Here is a 22,365-nt window from a genome sequence, read left to right as displayed (position 1 = left end):
CATTCATCTGTCGATGGACAGTTAGGTTGCTTCCATGTCCGGGCTATTTTAAATAGTGCTGCAATGAACATTGGGGTACATGACTCTTTTTGAATTATGGTTCTCTCAGGGTGTATGTCCAGTCAGTAGTGGGATTGCTGGGTCATATGGTAGTTCTATTTTTAGTTTTTATTTGTTTGTTTGTTTTGTTTTGTTTTGTGGTACATGGGCCTCTCACTGTTGTGGCCTCTCCCATTGCAGAGCGCAGGCTCCAGATGCGCAGGCTCAGCAGCCATGACTTACAGGCCTAGCCGGTCCGCGGCATGTGGGATCTTCCCAGACTGGGGCACGAACCCGTGTCCCCTGCATTGGCAGGCAGACTCTCAACCACTGCGCCACCAGGAAAGCCCTATTTTTAGTTTTTTAAGGAACCTCCATACTGTTCTCCATAGTGGCTGTATCAATTTACATTCCCACCAACAGTGCAAGAGGGTTCCCTTTTCTCCACACCCTCTCCAGCATTTATTGTTTGTAGATTTTTTGATGATGGCCATTCTGACTGGTGTGAGGGGATACCTCATTGTAGTTTTGATTTGCATTTCTCTAATGATTAGTGATGTTGAGCGTCCTTTCATGTGTTTGTTGGTAATCTGTATACCTTCTTTGGAGAAATGTCTATTTAGGTCTTCTGCCCATTTTTGGATTGGATTGTTTCTTTTTTTGATACTGAGTTGCACGAGCTGCTTGTAAATTTTTGAGGTTGATCCTTTGTCAGTTGCTTCATTTGCAAATATTTTCTCCCATTCTGAGTGTTTCGTCTTGTTTATGGTTTCCTTTGTTGTGCAAAAGCTTTTAAGTTTCATTAGGTCCCATTTGTTTATTTTTGTTTTTACTTCCATTTCTCTAGGAGGTGGGTCAAAAAGAATCTTGCTCTGATTTATGTCATAGAGTGTTCTGCCTATTTTTTCCTCTAAGAGTTTTATAGTGTCTGGACTTACATTTAGATCTTGAATCCATTTTGAGTTTATTTTTGTGTATGGTGTTAGGGAGTGTTCTAATTTCATTCTTTTACATGTAGCTGTCCAGTTTTCCCAGCACCAATATTGAAGAGGCTGTCTTTTCTCCAGTTATATTATTGCCTCCTTTATCAAAAAAAGATGACCATATGTGTGTGCGTTTATCTCTGGGCTTTCTATCCTGTTCCATTGATTTATATTTCTGTTTTTGTGCCAGTATCATACTGTCTTAATTACTTTAGCTTTGTAGTATAGTCTGAAGTCCAGGACCCTGATTCCTCCAGCTCCATTTTTCTTTCTTGAGATTGCTTTGGCCATTCGGGGTCTTTTGTGTTTCCATACAAATTGTGAAATATTTTATTCTTGTTCTGTGAAAAATGCCATTGGTAGTTTGATAGGGATTGCACTGAATCTGTAGATTGCTTTGGGTAGTATAGTCATTTTCACGATGTTGATTCTTCCAATCCAAGAACATGGTATTTATCTCCATCTGTATCATCTTTAATTTCTTTCATCAGTGTCTTATAGTTTTCTGCATACAAGTCTTTTGTCTCCTTAGGTAGGTTTATTCCTAAGTATTTTATTATTTTTGTTGCAATGGTAAATGGGAGTGTTTCCTTAATTTCTCTTTCAGATTTTTCATCATTAGTGTATGGGAATGCAAGAGATTTCTGTGCATTAATTTTGTATCCTGCTACTTTACCAAATTCATTGATTAGCTCTAGTAGTTTTCTGGTAGCATCTTTAAGATTCTCTATGTATAGTATCATGTCATCTGCAAACAGTGACAAATTTACTTCTTTTCTGATTTGGATTCCTTTTATTTCTTTTTCTTCTCTGATTGCTGTAGCTAAAACTTCCAAAACTAGGTTGAATAAGAGTGGTGAGAGTGGGCAACCTTGTCTTGTTCCTGATCTTAGTGGAAATGGTTTCAGTTTTTCACCATTGAGAACGATGTTGGCTGTGGGTTTGTCATATATGGCCTTTATTATGTTGAGGTAACTTCCCTCTATGCCTCCCTTCTGGAGGGTTTTTATTATAAATGGTGTTGAGTTTTGTCAAAAGCTTTCTCTGCATCTATTGAGATGATCATATGGTTTTTCTCCTTCAGTTTGTTGATATGGTGTATCATGTTGATTGATTTGCATATATTGAAGAACCCTTGCATTCCTGGGATAAACCCAACTTGATCATGGTGTATGATCCTTTTAATGTGCTGTTGGATTCTGTATGCTAGTATTTTGTTGAGGATTTTTACATCTATGTTCATCCATTTTACTGGCCTGTATTTTTCTTTCTTTGTGACATCTTTGTCTGGTTTTGGTATCAGGGTGATGGTAGCCTCATAGAATGAGTTTGGGAGTGTTCCTCCTTCTGCTATATTTTGGAAGACTTTGAGAAGGATAGGTGTTAGCTCTTCTCTAAATGTTTGATAGAATTCGCCTGTGAAGCCATTTGGTCCTGGGCTTTTGTTTGTTGGAAGATTTTAAATCAGAGTTTCAATTTCAGTGCTTATGATTGGTCTGTTTATATTTTCTGTTTCTTCCTGGTTCAGTCTCAGAAGGTTGTGCTTTTCTAAGAATTTGTCCATTTCTTCCAGGTTGTTCATTTTATTGGCATATAATTGCTTGTAGTAATCTCTCATGATCCTTTGTATTTCTGCTGTGTCAGTTGTTACTTCTCGTTTTTCATTTCTAATTCTATTGATTTGAGTCTTCCCCCTTTTTTTCTGGATGAGTCTGGCTAATGGTTTATCAATTTAGTTTATCTTCTCAAAGAACCAGCTTTTAGTTTTACTGATCTTTGCTATTGCTTCCTTCATTTCTTTTTCATTTATTTCTGATCTGATCTTTATGATTTCTTTCCTTCTGCAAAGTTTGGAGGGTTTTTTTGTTCTTCATTCTCTAATTGCTTTAGGTGTAAGGTTAGGTTGTTTATTTGAGATGTTTCTTGTTTCTTGAGGCATCCTGGAGAATGTTCCATGAGCGCTTGAGAAGATCGTGTATTCTGTTGTTTTTAGATGGAATGTCCTGTAAATATCAATTAAGCCCATCTTGTTTAATGTATCATTTAAAGCTTGTGTTTCCTTATGTATTTTCATTTTGGATGATCTGTCCATTGGTGAAAGTGGGGAGTTAAAATACCCTACTATAATTGTGTTCCTGTCGATTTCCCCATTTATGGCTGTTAGTATTTGCCTTATGTATTGAGGTGCTCCTAAGTTGGGTGCATAAATATTTACAATTGTTATATCTTCTTCTTGGATTGATCCCTTAATCATTATGTAGTGTCCTTCTATGTCTCTTGTAATAGTCTTTATTTTAAAGTCTATTTTGTCTGATATGAGAATTGCTACTCCAGCTTTCTTCTGATTTCCATTTGCATGGAATATCTTTTTCCATCCCCTCACTTTCAGTCTGTATGTGTCCCTAGGTCTGAAGTGGGTCTCTTGTAGACAGCATATATATGGGTCTTGTTTTTGTATCCATTCAGCTAGTCTGTCTTTTGGTGGGAGCATTTAATCCATTTACATTTAAGGTAATTATTGATATGTATGTTCCTATTACCATCTTCTTAATGTTTTGGGTTTTTTATTGTAGGTCTTTTCCTTCTCTTGTGTTTCTTGCCTAGAGAAGTTCCTTTAGCATTTGTTGTAAAGCTGGTTTGGTGGTGCTGAATTCTCTTAACTTTTGCTTGTCTGTAAAGGTTTTAATTTATCTGTTGAATCTGAATGAGATCCTTGCTGGGTAGAGTAATCTTGGTGGTAGGTTTTTCCCTTTCATCACTTTAAATATGTCCTGCCACTCCCTTCTGGCTTGCAGAGTTTCTGCTGAAAGATCAGCTGTTAACCTTATGGGGATTCCCTTGTATATTATTTGTTGTTTTTCCCTTGCTGCTTTTAATATTTTTCTTTGTATTTAATTTTTGATAATTTGATTAATATGTGTCTTGGCGTGTTTCTCTTGGATTTATCCTGTATGGGACTCTCTGTGCTTCCTGGACTTGATTGTTTCCTTTAAGGAAGTTTTCAACTATAATCTCTTAAAATATCTTCTCAGTTCCTTTCTTTTTCTCTTCTTCTTCTGGGACCCCTATAATTTGAATGTTGGTGCATTTAATGTTGTCCCATAGGTCTCTAAGACTGTCCTCAATTCTTTTCATTTTTTTTCTTTATTCTGCTCTGCAGTAGTTATTTCCACTATTTTATCTTCCAGGTTACTTATCCGTTCTTCTGCCTCAGTTATTCTTTTATATATATATATATATATATATATATATATATATATATTTATTTATTTATTTATTTTATTTATTTTTGGCTGTGTTGGGTCTTCATTGCTATTCGTGGGCTTTCTTTAGTTGTAGTGAGTGGGGGCTACTCTTCGTTGTTGAGGGTGGGCTTCTCATTGTGGTGGCCTCTCGTTGCGGACCACAGGCTCTAGGCACCTGGGCTTCAGTAGTTGCAGCATGTGGGCTCAGTAGTTGTGGCAAACCAGCTCTAGACACAGGCTCAGTAGTTGTGGCACACAGGCTTAGTTGCTCTGCGGCATGTGGGATCTTCCTGGACCAGGGCTCAAACCCATATCCCCTGCATTGGCAGGTGGATTCTCAATCAATGCCACAGGGAAGCCCTGCCTCAGTTATTCTGCTATTGATTCCTTCTAGAGAATTTTTAATTTCATTTGTTGTGTTGTTCATCATTGTTTGTTTGCTCTTTAGTTCTTCTAGGACCTTGTTAAACGTTTCTTGTATTTTCTCCATTCTATTTCCAAGATTTTGGATCACCTTTACTATCATTATTCTGAATTCTTTTTCAGGTAGACTGCCTATTTCCTCTTCATTTGTTTGGTCTGGTGGGTTTTTACCTTGCTACTTAATCTGCTGTGTGTTTCTCTGTCTTCTGATTTTGCTTCACTTTGTCTCCTTTTCGCAGGCTGCATGTTAGTAGTTCCTGTTGTTTTTGTCTGCCCCTAGTGGCTAAGGTTGGTTCAGTGGGTTGTGTAGGCTTCCTGGTGGAGGGGACTAGTGCCTGTGTTCTGGATCTTGTCTTTCTGGTGGGCAGGACCATGTCTGGTGCTGTGTTTTGGGGTGTCTATGACATTATTATGATTTTAGGCAGCCGCTCTGCTAATTGTTGGCGTTGTGTTCCTATATTGCTAGTTGTTTGGCATAGGGTGTCCAGCACTGTAGCTTGCTGGTCGTTGAGTGGATCTGGGTCTTAGCATTGAGATGGAGATCTCTGGGAGAGCTCTCGCTGTTTGATATTACATGGAGCCAGGAGGTCTCTGGTGAACCAATGTCCTAAACTTGGCTTTCCCACCTCAGAGGCACAGGCCTGACACCTGGCCGGAAGAAAGAATTAAAAAATTAAAAAGTAATAAAGAAAGAAAAGAAAGAAAGAAGAGAGCAACCAAACCAAAAAACAAATTCACCAATGATAATGAGTGCTAAAAACTATACAAAAACAAACAAACAAATATACAAAACAGACAGACAGAACCCTAGGACAAATGGTAAAAGCAAAGCTATACAGACAACATCACACAAAGAAGCATACACATACACACTCACAAAAAGGGAAAAAGGAAAATATATTTTTTTAAAAAAAGGAGGAAGAGAGCAACCAAATCAATAAACAAATCTACCAATGATAATAAACTCTAAATACTAAACTAAGAGAAACATAAAGCCAGGAACAAATTAGATACAGAAAGCAAACCCCAAGTCTACAGTTGTTCCTGAAGTCCACCACCTCAATTTTAGGATGATTCGTTGTCTATTCAGGTATTCCACAGATGCAGGGTACATCATGTTGACTGTGGGGATTTAATCCACTGCTCCTGAGGTTGCACGGAGAAATTTCCCTTTCTCTTGCTTGTTCGCACAGCTCCTAGGGCTCAGCTTAGGACTTGGCCCTGCCTCTGCGTGTAGGTCGCCTGAGGGCGTCTGTTCCCTGCCCAGACGGGATGGGGTTAAAGTAGCAGTTGCTTAGGGGGCTGTGGCTCACTCAGGCGGGGGGGAGAGGGAGGGGTACGGAATGCAGGGCAAGCTCGTGGCAGCAGAGGCCAGCGTGACATTGCACCAGCCTGAGGTGCGCCGTGTGTTCTTCCGGGGAAGTTGTCCCTGGACCACGGGACCCTGGCAGTGGCAGGCTGCACAGGCTGCCGGGAGGGGAGGTGTGGATAGTGACCTGTGCTTGCACGCAGGCTTCTTGCTGACTGCAGCAGCAGCCTTAGAGTTTCATGCCGTCTCTGGTGTCCGCGCTGATAGCCGCGGCTCGTGCCCATCTCTGGAGCTCGTTTAGGCGGTGCTCTGAATCCTCTCTCCTTGCACACCCTGAAACAATGGTCTCTTGCCTCTTAGACAGGTCCAGACTTTTTCCAGACTCCTTCCCGGCTAGCTGTGGCGCACTAGCTCCCTTCAGGCTGTGTTCACACAGCCAACTGCAGTCCTCTCCCTGGGATCTGACCTCTGAAGCCTGACCCTCAGCTTCCAGCCCCCACCCGCCCGGGTGGGTGAGCAGACAAGCCTCTCGGGCTGGTGAGTGCTTTTTGACACCAGTCCTTTGTGCGGGAATCTCTCTGCTTTGCCCTCTGCACCCCTGTTGGTGCACTCTCCTCTGTGGCTCTGAAAGTTCCCCCCCACCCACCCCCGTCTCCACCAGTGAAGGGGCTTCCTAGTGTGTGGAAACTTTTCCTTCTTCACAGCTCCATTCCAGAGGTGCAGGTCCCATCACTATTCTTTTGTCTCTGTTTTTTCTTTTGGCCTGCCCGGGTACATGAGGATTTTCTTGCCTTTTGGGAAGCCTGAGGTCTTCTGCCAGTGTTCAGTAGGTGTTTTGTAGGAGTTGTTCCACACGTAGGTGTATTTCTGATGTATTTGTGGGGAGGAAGGTGATCTCCACGTCTTACTCCTCCACCATCTTGAAGGTCTCCCCTGTAGTCTTTTTTTTTTTTTTTTTTTTTTTTTTTTTTTTTTTTTTTTGCGGTATGCGGGCCTCTCACTGTTGTGGCCTCTCCCGCTGCGGAGCACAGGCTCCGGACGCACAGGCCTAGCATCCATGGCTCACGGGCTTAGTTGCTCCGCGGCACGTGGGATCTTCCCGGACCAGGGCACGAACCCGTGTCTCCTGCATCGGCAGGCGGACTCTCAACCACTGCGCCACCAGGGAAGCCCTCCCCTGTAGTCTTTTGAAGAATAGATGCTCTTAATTTGAATGAAGTTCAATTTATTATGATGTTAGCTGTGATTTTTCATAGATGCCCTTTATTATGTCCTCTATTCTGACTTTGTTGAGTGTTATCATGAATGGATATCAGATATTGTTAAATGTTTTTCCTATGTCTATGAGATGATCATGTGCTTTCTGTCCTTTATTAATATTATGTATTATATTGATTGATTTTTCATTTTTTTTGCTTTTTGGGGTTTTTTTGGCTGCATTGTGTCTTCATTGCTGTGAGTGAGCTTTCTCCAGTTGCGGCGAGTGGGGGCTACTCTTTGTTGTGGTGCATGGGCTTCTCATTGCAGTGGCTTATCTTGTTGCGGAGCAGGGGCTCTAGGTGCACGGGCTTCAGTAGCTGTAGCACGCATGCTCAGTAGCTGCAGTGCACAGGCTTCAGTAGCTGCAGCGTGGGCTCTAGGGCGTGCGGGCTTCAGTAGTTGTGGCTTGTGGGCTCTAGAGCACAGGCTCAGTAGTTGTGGTGCATGGGCTTAGTTGCTCCAAGGCATATGGGATCTTCCTGGAACAGGGATCAAACCTGTGTCCCCTGTGTTGACAGGCAGATTCTTAACCACTGTGCCACCAGGGAAGTCCCTGATTTTTGCATGTTAAACCAACCTTATATTCCTGGCATAAATACCATTTGGTCATGGTGTATAAATTTTTTTTAAAAATTGCTACTGGATTCAGTTTGTTAGTATTTTGTTGAGGATTTTGTGCCTTTTTGTTACTTTTGTGTTTTTGTTTGCTATGGTAAATACTTTTGTTTTAAAATTTTACTGTTTAATTACTTGAAGCTAGTATACATGGACACAATTTATGTTTTTATAGTCACATATCCAGTGATCATGCTAAATTTATTTATTCAAATACTTTTATAATTCTTTTGAATTTTCTACATACAAATTATGTCATCTGCAAATATTGTCATATTTCTTCTTTTCCAATCTTTATACCTTTTCCTTCTTTCCTGTTTACTGCACTAGCTTGGGCCTCCAGTATGACATTGAATGTGAGTATTGGTAGTTGATTTCCTTGTTTTGCTCTCTTGAAGAATCCAGCAAGTATGTTATCTGTAGATTATTTAAAGATGCTCTTTATCAGATTGATAAAAGGCATGCCACTACTAAAGATCATGCACGTGGCAACGAAGATCCCGTGTGCCAAAACTAAGACCCAGAGCAGCCTAAATAAATAAATAAATATTTAGGACCCTTCAAAGGAATTGATAATCACTTTTTCTTAAGCTGAGTGGTAGGTCTACAGAATTTATTTTCATTCGTTCAACTGTACTTATGTTCATATATATATATATATATGCTTGTGTGTGGAATTCTAAGTTAATAAATAGGCTCAAAATGAAACAGGATGAAAATATGAAATAGCTGAACAATTGTATTACTGAATTCAAGCCAAGGAATTCTATGACACAACCCCAAAAATTAAAGGAATACAAGAAGCAAGAATATAAACCCAGAGAAAGTATTCAGGAGAACTTGATGAAGATAAAACTAGAAAATAATGACATAGAAAATTTTTAAAAAATACAGTTGAACAACACAGATTTGAACTGTGCTGGTCCACTTATACATGGATTTTTTTCAATAAATACGAGCTATAGTACTACATTATTTGCAGTTGGTTGAATCCTCAGATGTGGGACCTAGGATGATAATATGGAAGACAAACTGTAAAGTTATACACAGATTTTCAATTGCACAGAGGGTCAGGGCCCCAACCCCCATGTATTTCAAGGGTCAACTGTACAACCAAAACTAGTTTTTTAAAAAATGACCAAAATCTTTTCATTTGAAAAGAGCAAGGGTAGACTTTTGCTTACATACAGTGAGTAGGTCACATGCATTTATTTCCCATTACAATCCAAAAAGAGATGAAAATAACAATGACAACAAAAACAAATATGAAGACAAAACTACAACAAATAAGAAAATTTAAGGAACTCTGGTATGAAAGAGCTTATGAGTGAGATAAATTAAGCAATTTACAAATTCCCTGAAAGGCCCAGGTTCCACAGAAAAGGACCTTGGTGAGGTATGGATCTGTAAGTAGAGGACTGGTTGAAAATTTATACACAAACTCATTGCCCTGATCTTCCCCCTCTACAGTTAACTTTGCTCCCTTGTCTAATAAAATACATTTGATCTCTGGGTAAACTGATTTTGAGAAGATGTAGAGGATGCATAGAGAAGGGCAGACAGACACAGTTAGAATGAGTAATAACCACAGTCTGAAATCTTCTTAAGCTTTTTTCCCTATCCTGGTCCCAGTCTCCAGCAACTCAACACATAACCTTCACAGGCAGCAAACTGGAGGAGTCCTCTAAAGAGAAACTAAAGAGCAAAGAGAATAGAATTCTGGCGGTGTCCCAGAGAAAAGATTGCTTCTGAAATCCATCAGTCGGCAGGCTCTAACTCATGACAGAAAGTAAGGATTACCACGTGGTTGAGAAAAGTACCTAAAATGAAAGACAGAACAATTCAAACAGGAAAAGGGAATTTGGTCATAACAAAGACAATACATGTAGCTAAGAGAACTTTAAATAAATAATATTTACATAATTGAATATCATACCTATCACATACATAATATAATTATATATTATTCATATAATTATAAATCAAATATAATGAATATAATATACTATATATAACATTAATATATAATTTCATAAATATCAGAGAAGATATTGCATTCCTAAAGAACAGTATACTATATAGAAAAAACCATGAGAGAGCTCCAGGAAATTAAAAATATGATTATTAAAAATTAAATAAAAGTAGAAGATAAAATTCCTAGAGTTAAGTAAAAAGATAGAGAAAATAGGAAGAAAACATTTAGAAGCTTAAGCCATGTAAGTTCCATCAAATAATTCCAGTGAGAGAGAGGAAAGAAGGAAAGAAAGAAAGAAAATACACAAAAATTTTCCAGCCCAGAAGTACAGGAGTCTCTAGAATGAAAATATCCACCTGACACCCAGCATTAAAAAATTTTAAAGAGGGATTTCCCTGGTGGTCCAGTGGTAAAGAATCCGCCTTCCAAAGCATCAGGACGCTGGTTCAATCCCTGGTCAGCGAACTAAGATCCCACATGCTGCGGGGCAATTAAGCCCTCATGCCACAACTACTGAGCCCATGCGCCTCAGCTAGAGAGCCCACATGCTCTGGAGCCCACGTGCCACAACTAGAGAGAAGCCCATATGCCGCATGGGAAGATTCTGCATGTTGCAACTAAGACCCGACACAGCCAAAAATAAATTTTTTTAAAATTTTAGGGCTTCCCTGGTGGTGCAGTGGTTGAGAGTCTGCCTGCCGATGCAGGGGACACGGGTTCATGCCCCGGTCCGGGAAGATCCCACATGCCATGGAGCAGCTAGGCCCGTGAGCCATGGCCGCTGAGCCTGCGCGTCCAGAGCCTGTGCTCCACAACGGGAGAGGCCACAACAGTGAGAGGCCAGCATACAAAAAAAAAAAAATTTAAAGATCCACACCAAGAACAAAATTACAAAATTTTAGTACATTGTGTGATATGTATCACCCTAAACGTTCCAGGAGGGTTGGGAACACAGATTATGCACAAAAAAATAGAAAACAGATGACAAGTCTTTACAAAAGCAACATTAGCTACTGTAAGATTTTATCTGATGTTATGCCTTCAAATTCTAATTTATAGTAGAATTCTCACCACAGGCAGTAAGTGAGATTGCAATAAAGGTATTTTCAGACAGTAAGAACTTAAACATTTACCTCAAAGGCATGCATTTGAACGAAGTTGTTGGAGAGAGGCAATCAGCAAAAATGAGAAACATACAAAATTAACAAGAGTTGGAACATAGGAATTCAATTCCGGAAAAGGGAGAAGAGAAGTCTTAACAGAAACCCTGCAGTCCAGACTGGAGCTACAAGATGATGGCTGTGAAAGAGATTCGGTAAGGGGGAGAAAAAGTATCAGATAAGTTTGAACATTTGGAAAAATCATTGCTTAGAGTTTGACACTTTGGAGGGGTGGGGGGAACATTTAGAAAAGGGTAGCAATAGGAGCAAGTACATATACATATAAACCAAGTCAGTTAAATCCACAATAAAAAATTGTGTAAAAAATATACTTGGCTCTGAAGCACAAATATATATTATATAATCAGTATATAAATACCAAATACTGCTTTAACCAATAACTGTGATATAGTCATATTTGGAAGTGGTAAAGGGAGAGGACTGAGGGTGGGAGGGTCTTGTTTTAAATGAGGTCTGAAGTTTTGATCATTAAACAGGACATTTAAATTATTTTAACCACTAAAATGAGACTGATATTTTAAAAATAAATTTACTTATTTTTGGCTGCATTGGGTCTTCGTTGCTGTGCACATCTTTCTCCAGTTGCGGCGAGCAGAGGCTACTGTTCATGGCGGTGCATGGGCTTCTCGTTGCAGTGCCTTCTCTTGTTGCGGAGCTTACGCTCTAGCCTCGTGAGCTTCAGTAGTTTTGGCACGTGGGCTCAGTAGTTGTGGCACACGGGCTTAGCTGCTACGCAGCATGTGTGGGATTTTCCCAGACCAGAGCTCAAACCCAGGCCGCCTGCATTGGCAGGTGGATTCTTAACCACTGCGCCACCAGGGAAGTCCCAGACTTATCTTTTAACGAACAGTGGTAAAAGGAATTTTTTATTACCTAAGAGTGACTAAGGATGTTATTGGGCTCCTATACAAATATATAATTTTTACTCCCCTTCATGTTACTATGTAGTCCTTATTTCTACATTTTGGTATGGGTCCAGGAATACATTATTATGATCCTATCATAATAAAGGAGATAATTTTGTCTCCTTTTCCCCTCAGTATTTATGCCTGAAATGATTTTACTTAATTGCCAGTCATAATTCTGAAGGCACACCTAACCACCATGTAATTAATCAAAATGCCACACATACAGCCTCATACACAGAAACAGCGATGCACAAGCGCCGACCCTGTGGAAAACCATAACCAGAGGCGCTGGCCTATCAAAACCATTCCAGAAATAATACACGGTGGAGCACAGCCACATTCACGGATACACACAATCTCACGCACTTCACTAACCAACCGCGCAGACTTCCGGCTTCAGAGCTGGGCATAATCGTCCATTCTCTGCGGAGTCATCGCAGTGCCCCGTCCAAATAATTACACACAAGAACAGCCCCACGCACAGACAACCCTGTCCAGATTACACACTCAGGCACACTGGCATCCAGCCGGCTCCGGAATCCTGGCGCCTGGCAGGTTTTACCGCCCCGTTCCAAACCCAACAGCTAGCTCTAGAAGCGAGGGAGAACTCCTCTTTGCACCTGCGCACTAGTGACAGTGCGGAGAATTCCCGGCAATATCCGGGAGGGGCGGTTCGCGGAGCCGATAACCAATTAAAAAAAACCCAGAGGCCAAGACACTTCCCGCAGGCTGGCAGGCCGGAGTCAGTCTCAACCTGTTATTCGAGGCTTCGTGATCACGGGTCTGAGGTTGCCGGGAGCCTCCTCGGCCTTTCACCGGAACCTCAGAGCCTCCTACACGCTTGGAGGAGGCGTGGGACTTGCGTCTGACAGAGACAGGCACTTCCCAGAACCCCAGCGTCACAGCCCTGGGAAAGAGCTGTTCTCCTATGCCTGTTCCATTGGAGTGTGGTGAGATGGGAACTCGTGCAGCCGCAGCTTTTCTCGGACACCTATGTTTGGGAGGGGACAGGCGGCACCCTGGAGACCCGACTGCGCATGGGAAGCAGAGGGTTTAGGGCATTTGGGGCCTAGAGTCTTCTGCCGCTATGTTTCCCCCCAGGGTTCCACCAGGTTGGTGCAGGTTGACCTCGTGTTAGGCCGCACCCTGCAGGTCTGCAAGCCTTGTAGTTGCCCAGCAACGGGTTGCAAGAAAGAGCATGGAGACACAGGTAGAGACGTCAAGGGTTTATTGGATAGGGAATCTTTCAGCTCTGAAACAAAGGCCCTGGGGTGATACCCCAGTGTGTATGGCAGACATCAGGCAGGACACAGGCAGTAATCTTCCTCTGGGGGGAGGAGAAGGAGGAGGAGGTTACCAATTATAGGGGAATTGATGTCAGGTGGGCTCATTAGTTTCCAGGGGAACCAGTAGAAGAGTGTGTCCCTCACTGCCTCTTTGGTTAACAACCATCACTGAGGCAGGTGTTGCCCCTTGATAAACTAGCATGGTGTAGCCATTCTGGTCTTGATCTCAGACAGCAGTGAGCAGTGGCTTGAAGTGAGATTTTAGTTCCCTGCCCAGGAATTGGACCTGGGTAGCCTAGATGAAAACCAGGAATCCTAGCTGCTAGACCACCAAAGGCTAGGGGCTAGAAGCAACGTTCCCTTGGCTCTTGCCTGATTTGAAAAACGAATTTCTCAAGGAGGCAACAACTGCAAAAACAGGTACAAAGTTTATTGTTAGAGACACAACACAACAAGTGGGAGAGCACACGGAGAAACAGTTTGTTTATTTAAGACAGAAGCAAGACAGAGATATGCACCCGGAGAGAAAGGGTGTGGGTGTCCTCCCTAATAAGGAGGAGCGCAGTAAAGAGGAGGTCAAATCATTGGGGCTTGTGCTGCAGCACAAGGGAGCAAAGACAAGGAACAGGCATCCTTGCTCACTCCCTGAGAGGAGCTGCTTGGGTCCTTTAATGGGGTAACAATGGGAGCAGATCCATGGGTTGGGCAGGAGGCGTAGCCTAGGTGGTCAGCCCACCCCCTTGGTGGTGCTGTGTACCATGCTTTTGCTCCCAGCCCCTCAGAAACGGCAGTTGGTTTGTGGCTTTTTGTATCCTATTGTTCATAATTGCCCCAACTGCGTGTGTGTGCAGTTATTTTTAGTCCCTTATAGTTTCATTTTATTCCGTTGCTCAAGGAGATGTCTGTCCAGGTGCAAGCACTCTGGTAGAGGGTCCCAGGCCCCAGCCTATCTCAGAAGGACCCATAGGACACTTCTGGAGAAACGAAGGCAATGAATGGCCTCAGGGGTGACCAGCTGCAGTGGCAGAACTGCAGCGTATGCAGAGCTGTGAACCCAGACATTCTAGTCTTCTACTTTCTTTGCGTGCATGTGAAAGTGAGGGGCAGAGATGGTAGTGGAGACTGGGTTTTGACTAATCTTCAAAAAGAGCGGATATCTCAGCCCTTTCCCTGGCTACTGCCATTCTCCACAGAAGTCATGTAAGAAGGAGAGTTGCTGCTGCACATCAAAAAATCAAATTCAAGGTGAGTTTGTGCTTCCTCTTTGTTCCATGAAATGCATTTCGTTTTTCAGTATGTGGAAACATCTGGTGTCCTCCTGAAACATTTTCATTGATTTACCCTTAAGTCTTCCTTCCACAGGGAAAGTCACAGGTCCTAGGGATAGATCCCATTCCCCAGTGCACCCAAATGTCCTTCTGGTTAATTATTTACATTTTGCAAATAATTTAATTCTTCCTGTTGACTCTCTTTTATTAAACATTCTTAGGCTGTAGAAATGCAACTCTGGAGGATAATAGACTATTATTTTAGACAGTGATTTATTAATGAAGAGAATATACCTGCTTGGAATCACACACTGGATATTCTTAATCTTCTACAAAGGCTTGAGATCAAAAGCAAATAGGGTAGGAGATGGTTTGACTCATTTCAATCAGTGACAAGGACTTTGCTTTGTGAAACTTTCGAGAGTAGGAATGTAATTGGTGGTTTGAGAGGTCTGTTTCAATTAGGGTGGAGATCCCACCACCACTCTACTCCAGAATACCTAATGGTATTTTTTGTAGTACTTGCCAGGTCTACTTCCTGGTTTGTCAGCATAACTTTGTTTCAGGCCACATTTTTGTGTGATGTGTGAGCAGTATGGTATAATGGCTAAGAGTGTGGGTCTAATACCTGGGTTAAAATCCTAGCTCTAACACTTGCTAGGTGTGTGAGCTGCTTGGGTAGTTTATTCAACCTCTCCTTGCCATAGTTTCTTTCTTTTTTTTTTTTCCAAAATATTTTGTAAAGACTGTTTTTTTTTTTAAGAGGAGTTTTACGTTTACAACAAAATTGAGAGGAAAGTACCGACATTTCCTATGTATCCCCCATCCCAATACATACATAGCTTACCCCATTATTAATAACCCCCACCAGAGTGGTACATTTTTTTTTTTTTTAACCAAGGATGAACCTACATCAACGCTTAAGTCACCCAAAGTCCATAATTTACCTTACTGTTGTACCTTAGTGTTGTACATTCTGTGGTTTGGGACAAATGTATAATGACATATATCCATCATTCCAACGTCATAGAGTAATTTCATTACCTGAAAAATCCTCTGTGCTCTGCTGATTCATCTCCACCCACCCACCCACAAACACTGATCTTTTTATTATCTCCATGGATTTCCTTTTTCCAGAATGTCATATAGTTGGAAGCAGACAGTATGTAGCCTCTTCAGATCAGCTTCTTTCCCTTAGTACTATGCATTTAAGTCTCCTTCATGTGTTTTCATGGCTTGATGGCTTGTTTCTTTTTTAGCACTGAATAATCGTCCATTGTCTAGAGGGACCACAGTTTATCCATTCAGCTACAGAAAGTCATCTTGGTTACTTCTAAGTTTTGGCAGTTATAATAAAGCTGCTGTAAACATCTGTGTTCAGGTTTTTGTGTGAACATGTTTTCATCTACTTAAGGTAAATACCAAAGATCTTTATTGCTGGGTTGTATGGTAAGAAAGAGTATGTTTAGTTTTGTAGAAAACCACCAAACTTTCTTCCAAGGTGTCTGTGCCATAGTTTCTTAACTGGAAAATATCTACCGTGTAGCATTATTATGAGGGTTAAATGAGTTAATAGTGTAAAGTCCTTAGAATAGCCCCTGGCACATACTAAAAGCTCAGAAAACATTGCCTGTTATAATGTGGTAATTCTGGGTTGTTCCCCCTCAGCTTTCTGCAGATCAGGAACAATGACAGTGTGAACTTAAATTTCTTGGCACTTGTAGGTAAGAAAATGAAGCAAATGCTAAAGTCATGTAGAGTGGCATTTAACTCTATGCCATTTACCTTCCTTTATGGGATTCCAGGCAACAACTGAATCCTTGATTTCCCCCCCACACACATTTATTGAGATATACTTGACATATAACATTGTGTAAGTTTATGGTGTACAGTGTGAAGATTTGGTAAATGTATACATGGTGAAATGATTACTACATAGTTAGCTCTGTGCGTGTATGTGTGGTGAGAACGTTTAAGATCTACTCTCTTAGCAACTTTCAAGTGTACAATACAGAATTGTTAACTACAGTCACCAAGCTGGACATTAGATCCCCAGTTAGAGCTTCTAACTGGAAGTCTCTACCCTTTAACCAACATCTTCCCATTTCCCCTGTGCCCTAGCCGCTGGCAAACTACACCCACTTTTTGTTTCAACGAGTTTGCTTTTTCTTAGACTCCACATATAAGTGAGATCATACAGTATTTGTCTTTTTCTGACTTATTTCACTTACTGTAATGCTTTCAAGGTTCATTCATGTTGTCCCAAATGACAGGATTTCCTTCTTTCTTTTGGCTAATATTCCATTGTGTGTGTTTATATCTATATATAAAGAAAATGTGTTGTATGCACATATCACATGTACATTTAATCCATTTTCTTTATCCATTTTTTGGTGGACAGACAGGCTGGTTGCATGTTTTGGCTATTGTAAATAACGCTGCAGTGAGCACCCCTGCGAACATGGCACTGTGAGCGGTGCGGAGCCTGTGGGCCGTCTCTGCGCCCACCGCGCCCTGCCCTGGGGACTGCGGGCGGGCGCCATGAAGGCGCTGTGCACTGGACCTGCTCTGCTGTCGGGTCGTAAATTCACAGACAAACATGAATGGGTAATAATAGAAAAAGGTATTGGAACAGTGGGAATCAGCAATTTTGCACAGGAAGCTTTGGGAGATGTTGTTTACTGTAGTCTGCCTGAAGTTGGGACAAAATTGAACAAACGAGGAATTTGGTGCTTTGGAAAGTGTGAAAGCTGCTAGTGAACTATTCTCCTCTATCAGGAGAAGTAACTGAAATTAATGAAGCTCTAGCAGAAAATCCAGGACTTGTCAACAAATCTTGTTATGAAGATGGTTGGCTGATCAAGATGACACTCAGTAACCCTTCAGAACTAGATGAACTAATGAGTGAAGAAGCATATGAGAAATACATAAACTCTATTGAGGAGTGAAAATGGAACCCCTAAATAAACTAGTTTGAAACAACTTAATCTAGCATAGTTGTCTTAAATTAATGGTGGATAGATTTTTAAAAAGAACCTTTTAGCAAAAGAAACTACTTGCAAAAATGTTGCCTGAAGAAAATACCCCCTAACTGCCTGATGACTTCAGATAAACACCAAATATTTTTCACAACACCCTATAATTTTTTTTTTTTTCCGGTATACGGGCCTCTCACTGTTGTGGCCTCTCCCGTTGCGGAGTGCAGGCTCCGGACGCGCAGGCTCAGCGGCCATGGCTCACGGGCCCAGCCGCTCTGTGGCACATGGGATCTTCCCGGACCGGGGCACGAACCCGTGTCCCCTGCATCGGCAGGCGGATTCTCAACCACTGCGCCACCAGGGAAGCATCAGGGAAGCCCACAACACCCTATAATTTTTAGGCTAATCTCCAGTTATAATATTCAGAATTCCTGAAATTATCTGTGGTAAAACTAGTTATAAAAATTATGTAGGGGCTTCCCTGGTGGCGCAGTGGTTGAGAATCCGCCTGCCGATGCAGGGGACACGGGTTCGTGCCCCGGTCCGGGAAGATCCCATGTGCCACAGAGCGGCTGGGCCCGTGAGCCATGGCCGCTGAGCCTGCGCGTCCGGAGCCTGCACTCCGCAACGGGAGAGGCCACAACAGTGAGAGGCCCGTATACCGGAAAAAAAAAAATGTAATTCAAGGATAACATTGTTATCTTAACCTTGTATAATATTGTAACTTGCTTACAGCCATCCTTGGATTTGGGTCAAAATACTCAGTGAACTTCCCACTGGAAATAAGTGGCAGTGGAGAAAAGTTTGTTAGTTGTATGGTGTCCAATGAAGAACAATACTATCTTAATTTTGCAGTATACTGTGTTTGCTGGTGCTATTTCTATACAGTGAAGCAACAGCCTTGCAGGAAAATAAGAAACAGTTTAATAATAAAATATTCAACTTCTTAATTTAAAAAGTATAATGCTGCAGTGAACGTGGGGGTACAAATCTCTTTAAGATAGTGATTTCATTTACTTTGTGTATATACCCAGAAGTGGGATTGCTGGATCATATGATCTATTTTTAAGTTTTTGAGGAACTGCCATACACTTTTCTATAATGGCTGCACCAATTTACATTTCTATCAACAGTGTACAAGGGCATCCTTTTCTCCACATCCTTGACACTTGTTATCTTGTCTTCCTAGGGATAGACATTCTAACAGGTGTGAGGTGATATCTCATTGTGGTTCTGATTTGCATTTCCCTGGTTAGTGATGTCAAGCGTCTTTTCACATACCTGTTGACTGTTTGTATGTCTTTGGGAAAATGTCTATTCAGGTCTTCTGCTTTTAATTTATTTATTTATTGGCTGTGTTGTGCAGCATGTGGGAATCTTAGTTCCCCAACCAGGGATTGAACCCGTGCCCCCTGCAGTGGAAGCACAGAGTCTTAACCACTGGAAGGGAAGTCCCTTCTGTCCTTTTTTTTTTTTTTTTGCGTTACGCGGGCCTCTCACTATTGTGGCCTCTCCCGTTGCGGAGCACAGGCTCCGGACGCGCAGGCTCAGCGGCCATGGCTTACGAGCCCAGCCGCTCTGCGGCATGTGGGATCCTTCCAGACTGGGGCACAAACCCGTGTCCCCTGCATCGGCAGGCGGACTCTCAACCACTGCGACACCAGGGAAGCCCCCTAATGCCCATTTTTTAATCAGATTTTTTTCTCTTGAGTTGTATGTGCTTTTTATATGTTTGAGTTATTAATCACGTATCACGTGTATGGTTTTTTCTTTTAACATCTTTATTTGAGTATAACTGTTTTACAATAGTGTGTTAGTTTCTCCTTTACAACAAAGTGAATCAGTTATACATATACATATGTTCCCATAACTCTTCCCTCTTGTGTCACCCTCCCTCCCACCCTCCCTATCCCACCCCTCTAGGTGGTCACAAAGCACAGAGGTGAACTCCCTGTGCTATGCTGCAGCTTCCCACTAGCTATCTAATTTACATTTGGTAGTGTGTATATGTCCCTGCCACTCTCTCACATTGTCACAGCTTACCCTTCCCCCTCCCCATATCCTCAAATCCATGCTCTAGTAGGTCTGTGTTTTATTCCCATCCTACCACTAATCTCTTCATGACATTTTTTTTTTTAGATTCCATATATATGTGTTAGCATACGGTATTTGTTTTTATCCTTCTGACTTACTTCACTCTGTATGACAGACTCCAGGTCTATGCACCTCATTACAAATAACTCAGTTTCATTTCTTTTTATGGCTGAGTAATATTCCATTGTATATATGTGCCACATCTTCCTTATCCATTCATCTGTTGATGGACACTTAGGTTGCTTCCATGTCCTGGCTATCGTAAATAGAGCTGCAATAAACATTTTGGTACATGACTCTTTTTGAATTATGGTTTTCTCAGGGTATATGCCCAGTAGTGGGATTGCTGGGTCATATGGTAGTTCTATTTGTAGTTTTTTAAGGAACCTCCATACTGTTCTCCATAGTGGCTGTATCATTTTACATTCCCACCAACAGTGCAAGAGTGTTCCCTTTTCTCCACACCCTCTCCAGCATTTATTGTTTCTAGAGTTTTTGATGATGGCCATTCTGACCGGTGTGAGATGATATCTCATTGTAGTTTTGATTTGCATTTCTCTAATGATTAATGATGTTGAGCATTCTTTCATGTGTTTGTTGGCAATCTGTATATCTTCTTTGGAGAAATGTCTATTTAGTTCTTCTGCCCATTTTTGGATTGGGTTGTTTGTTTTTTTGTTATTGAGCTGCCTGAGTTGCTTATAAATTTTGGAGATTAATCCTTTGTCAGTTGCTTCATTTGCAACTATTTTCTCCCATTCTGAGGGTTGTCTTTTGGTCTTGTTTATGGTATCCTTTGCTGTGCAAAAGCTTTTAAGTTTCATTAGATCCCATTTGTTTATTTTTGTTTTTATTCCCATTTCTCTAGGAGATGGGTCAAAAAGGATCTTGCTGTGATTGATGTCATAGAGTGTTCTGCCTATGTTTTCCTCTAAGAGTTTGATAGTGTCTGGCCTTACATGTAGGTCTTTAACCCATTTTGAGTTTATTTTTGTGTATGGTGTTAGGGAGTGTTCTAATTTCATACTTCTACAGGTAGCTGTCCAGTTTTCCCAGCACCACTTATTGAAGAGGCTGTCTTTTCTCCACTGTGTTTCCTTCCCTCCTTTATCAAAGATAAGGTGACCATATGTGTGTGGGTTTATCTCTGGGCTTTCTATCCTGTTCCATTGATCTATATTTCTGTTTTTGTGCCAGTACCATACTGTCTTGATTACTGTGGCCTTGTAGTATAGTCTGAAGTCAGGGAGCCTGATTCCTCCGGCTCCATTTTTCGTTCTCAAGATTGCTTTGGCTATTCGGGGTCTTTTGTGTTTCCATACAAATTGTGAAATTCTTTGTTCTAGTTCTGTAAAAAATGCCAGTGGGAATTTGATAGGGATTGCATTGAATCTGTAGATTGCTTTGGGTAATAGAGTCATTTTCACAATGTTGATTCTTCCAATCCAAGAACATGGTCTATTTCTCCACCTATTTGTATCATCTTTAATTTCTTTCATCACTGTCTTATAGTTTTCTGCATACAAGTCTTTTGTCTCCTTAGGTAGGTTTATTCCTAGATATTTTATTTTTTTTGTTGCAATGGTAAATGGGAGTGTTTTCTTAATTTCCCTCTCAGATTTTTCATCATTAGTGTATAAGAATGCCAGAGATTTCTGTGCATTAATTTTGTATCCTGCTACTTTACCAAATTCATTGATTAGTTCTAGTAGTTTTCTGGTAGCATCCTTAGTATTCTCTATGTATAGTATCATGTCATCTGCAAACAGTGACAGCTTTACTTCTTCTTTTCCTATTTGGATTCCTTTTATTTCTTTATTTTCTCTGATTGCTGTGGCTAGAACTTCCAAAACTAGGTTGAATAAGAGTGGTGAGAGTGGGCAACCTTGTCTTGTTCCTGATCTTAGTGGAAATGGTTTCAGTTTTTCACCATTGAGAACAATGCTGGCTGTGGATTTGTCATATATAGCCTTTATTATGTTAAGGAAGGTTCCCTCTATGCCTACTTTCTGCAGGGTTTTTATCATAAATGGGTGTTGAATTTTGTCAAAAGCTTTCTCTGCATCTATTGAGATGATCATATGGTTTTTCTCCTTCAGTTTGTTGATATGGTGTATCATGTTGATTGATTTGCGTATATTGAAGAATCCTTGCATTCCTGGAGTAAACCCCACTTGATCATGGTGTATGATCCTTTTAGTGTGCTGTTGGATTCTGTTTGCTAGTATTTTGTTGAGGATTTTTGCATCTATGTTCATCAGTGATATTGGCCTATAGTTTTCTTTCTTTGTGACATCTTTGTCTGGTTTTGGTATCAGGGTGATGGTGGCCTCATAGAATGAGTTTGGGAGTGTTCCTCCCTCTGCTATCTTTTGGAAGAGTTTGAGAAGGATTGGTGTTAGCTCTTCTCTGAATGTTTGATAGAATTCACCTGTGAAGCCATCTGGTCCTGGGCTTTTGTTTGTTGGAAGATTTAGAATCACAGTTTCAATTTCAGTGCTTGTGATTGGTCTGTTCATATTTTCTATTTCTTCCTGGTTCAGTCTTGGCAGGTTGTGCATTTCTAAGAATTTGTCCATTTCTTCCAGGTTGTCCATTTTATTGGCATAGAGTTGCTTGTAGTGATCTCTAATAATCTTTTGTATTTCTGCAGAGTCAGTTGTTACATCTCCTTTTTCATTTCTAATTCTGTGGATTTGAGTCTTCTCCCTTTTTTTCTTGATGAGTCTGGCTAATGGTTTATCAATTTTATTTATCTTCTCAAAGAACCAGCTTTTACTTTTATTGACCTTTGCTATTGT

The 22,365-nt window shown here is 41.1% G+C and overlaps 1 long non-coding RNA gene and 2 pseudogenes across 1 annotated transcript; 2 read left to right on the top strand and 1 right to left on the bottom strand.

Annotated features, from left to right (window-relative positions):
* Positions 1-8,595: 8,595 nt before the first annotated feature.
* LOC136793032 (uncharacterized) lies at positions 8,596-12,577 on the bottom strand. The gene is made up of 3 exons (XR_010837759.1): positions 11,564-12,577; positions 10,983-11,148; positions 8,596-9,694 (listed from the first exon to the last, which is right to left on the bottom strand). It is a non-coding gene; the product is annotated as an uncharacterized lncRNA (long non-coding RNA).
* A 336-nt stretch (positions 12,578-12,913) lies between these two features.
* The window catches only part of LOC136793079 (zinc finger protein 540-like), a 44,011-nt pseudogene continuing 34,559 nt past the window's right edge, over positions 12,914-22,365 (top strand).
* On the top strand, positions 15,611-17,483 carry LOC131745350 (glycine cleavage system H protein, mitochondrial-like; annotated as a pseudogene).

This window comes from Kogia breviceps, chromosome 18 (genome assembly GCF_026419965.1).
Source record: "Kogia breviceps isolate mKogBre1 chromosome 18, mKogBre1 haplotype 1, whole genome shotgun sequence".
Lineage (NCBI taxonomy): Eukaryota > Metazoa > Chordata > Mammalia > Artiodactyla > Physeteridae > Kogia > Kogia breviceps.
The sequence above is the reverse complement of the archived record's forward strand: the minus strand, read 5'-3'. Positions and strand labels throughout refer to the sequence as shown.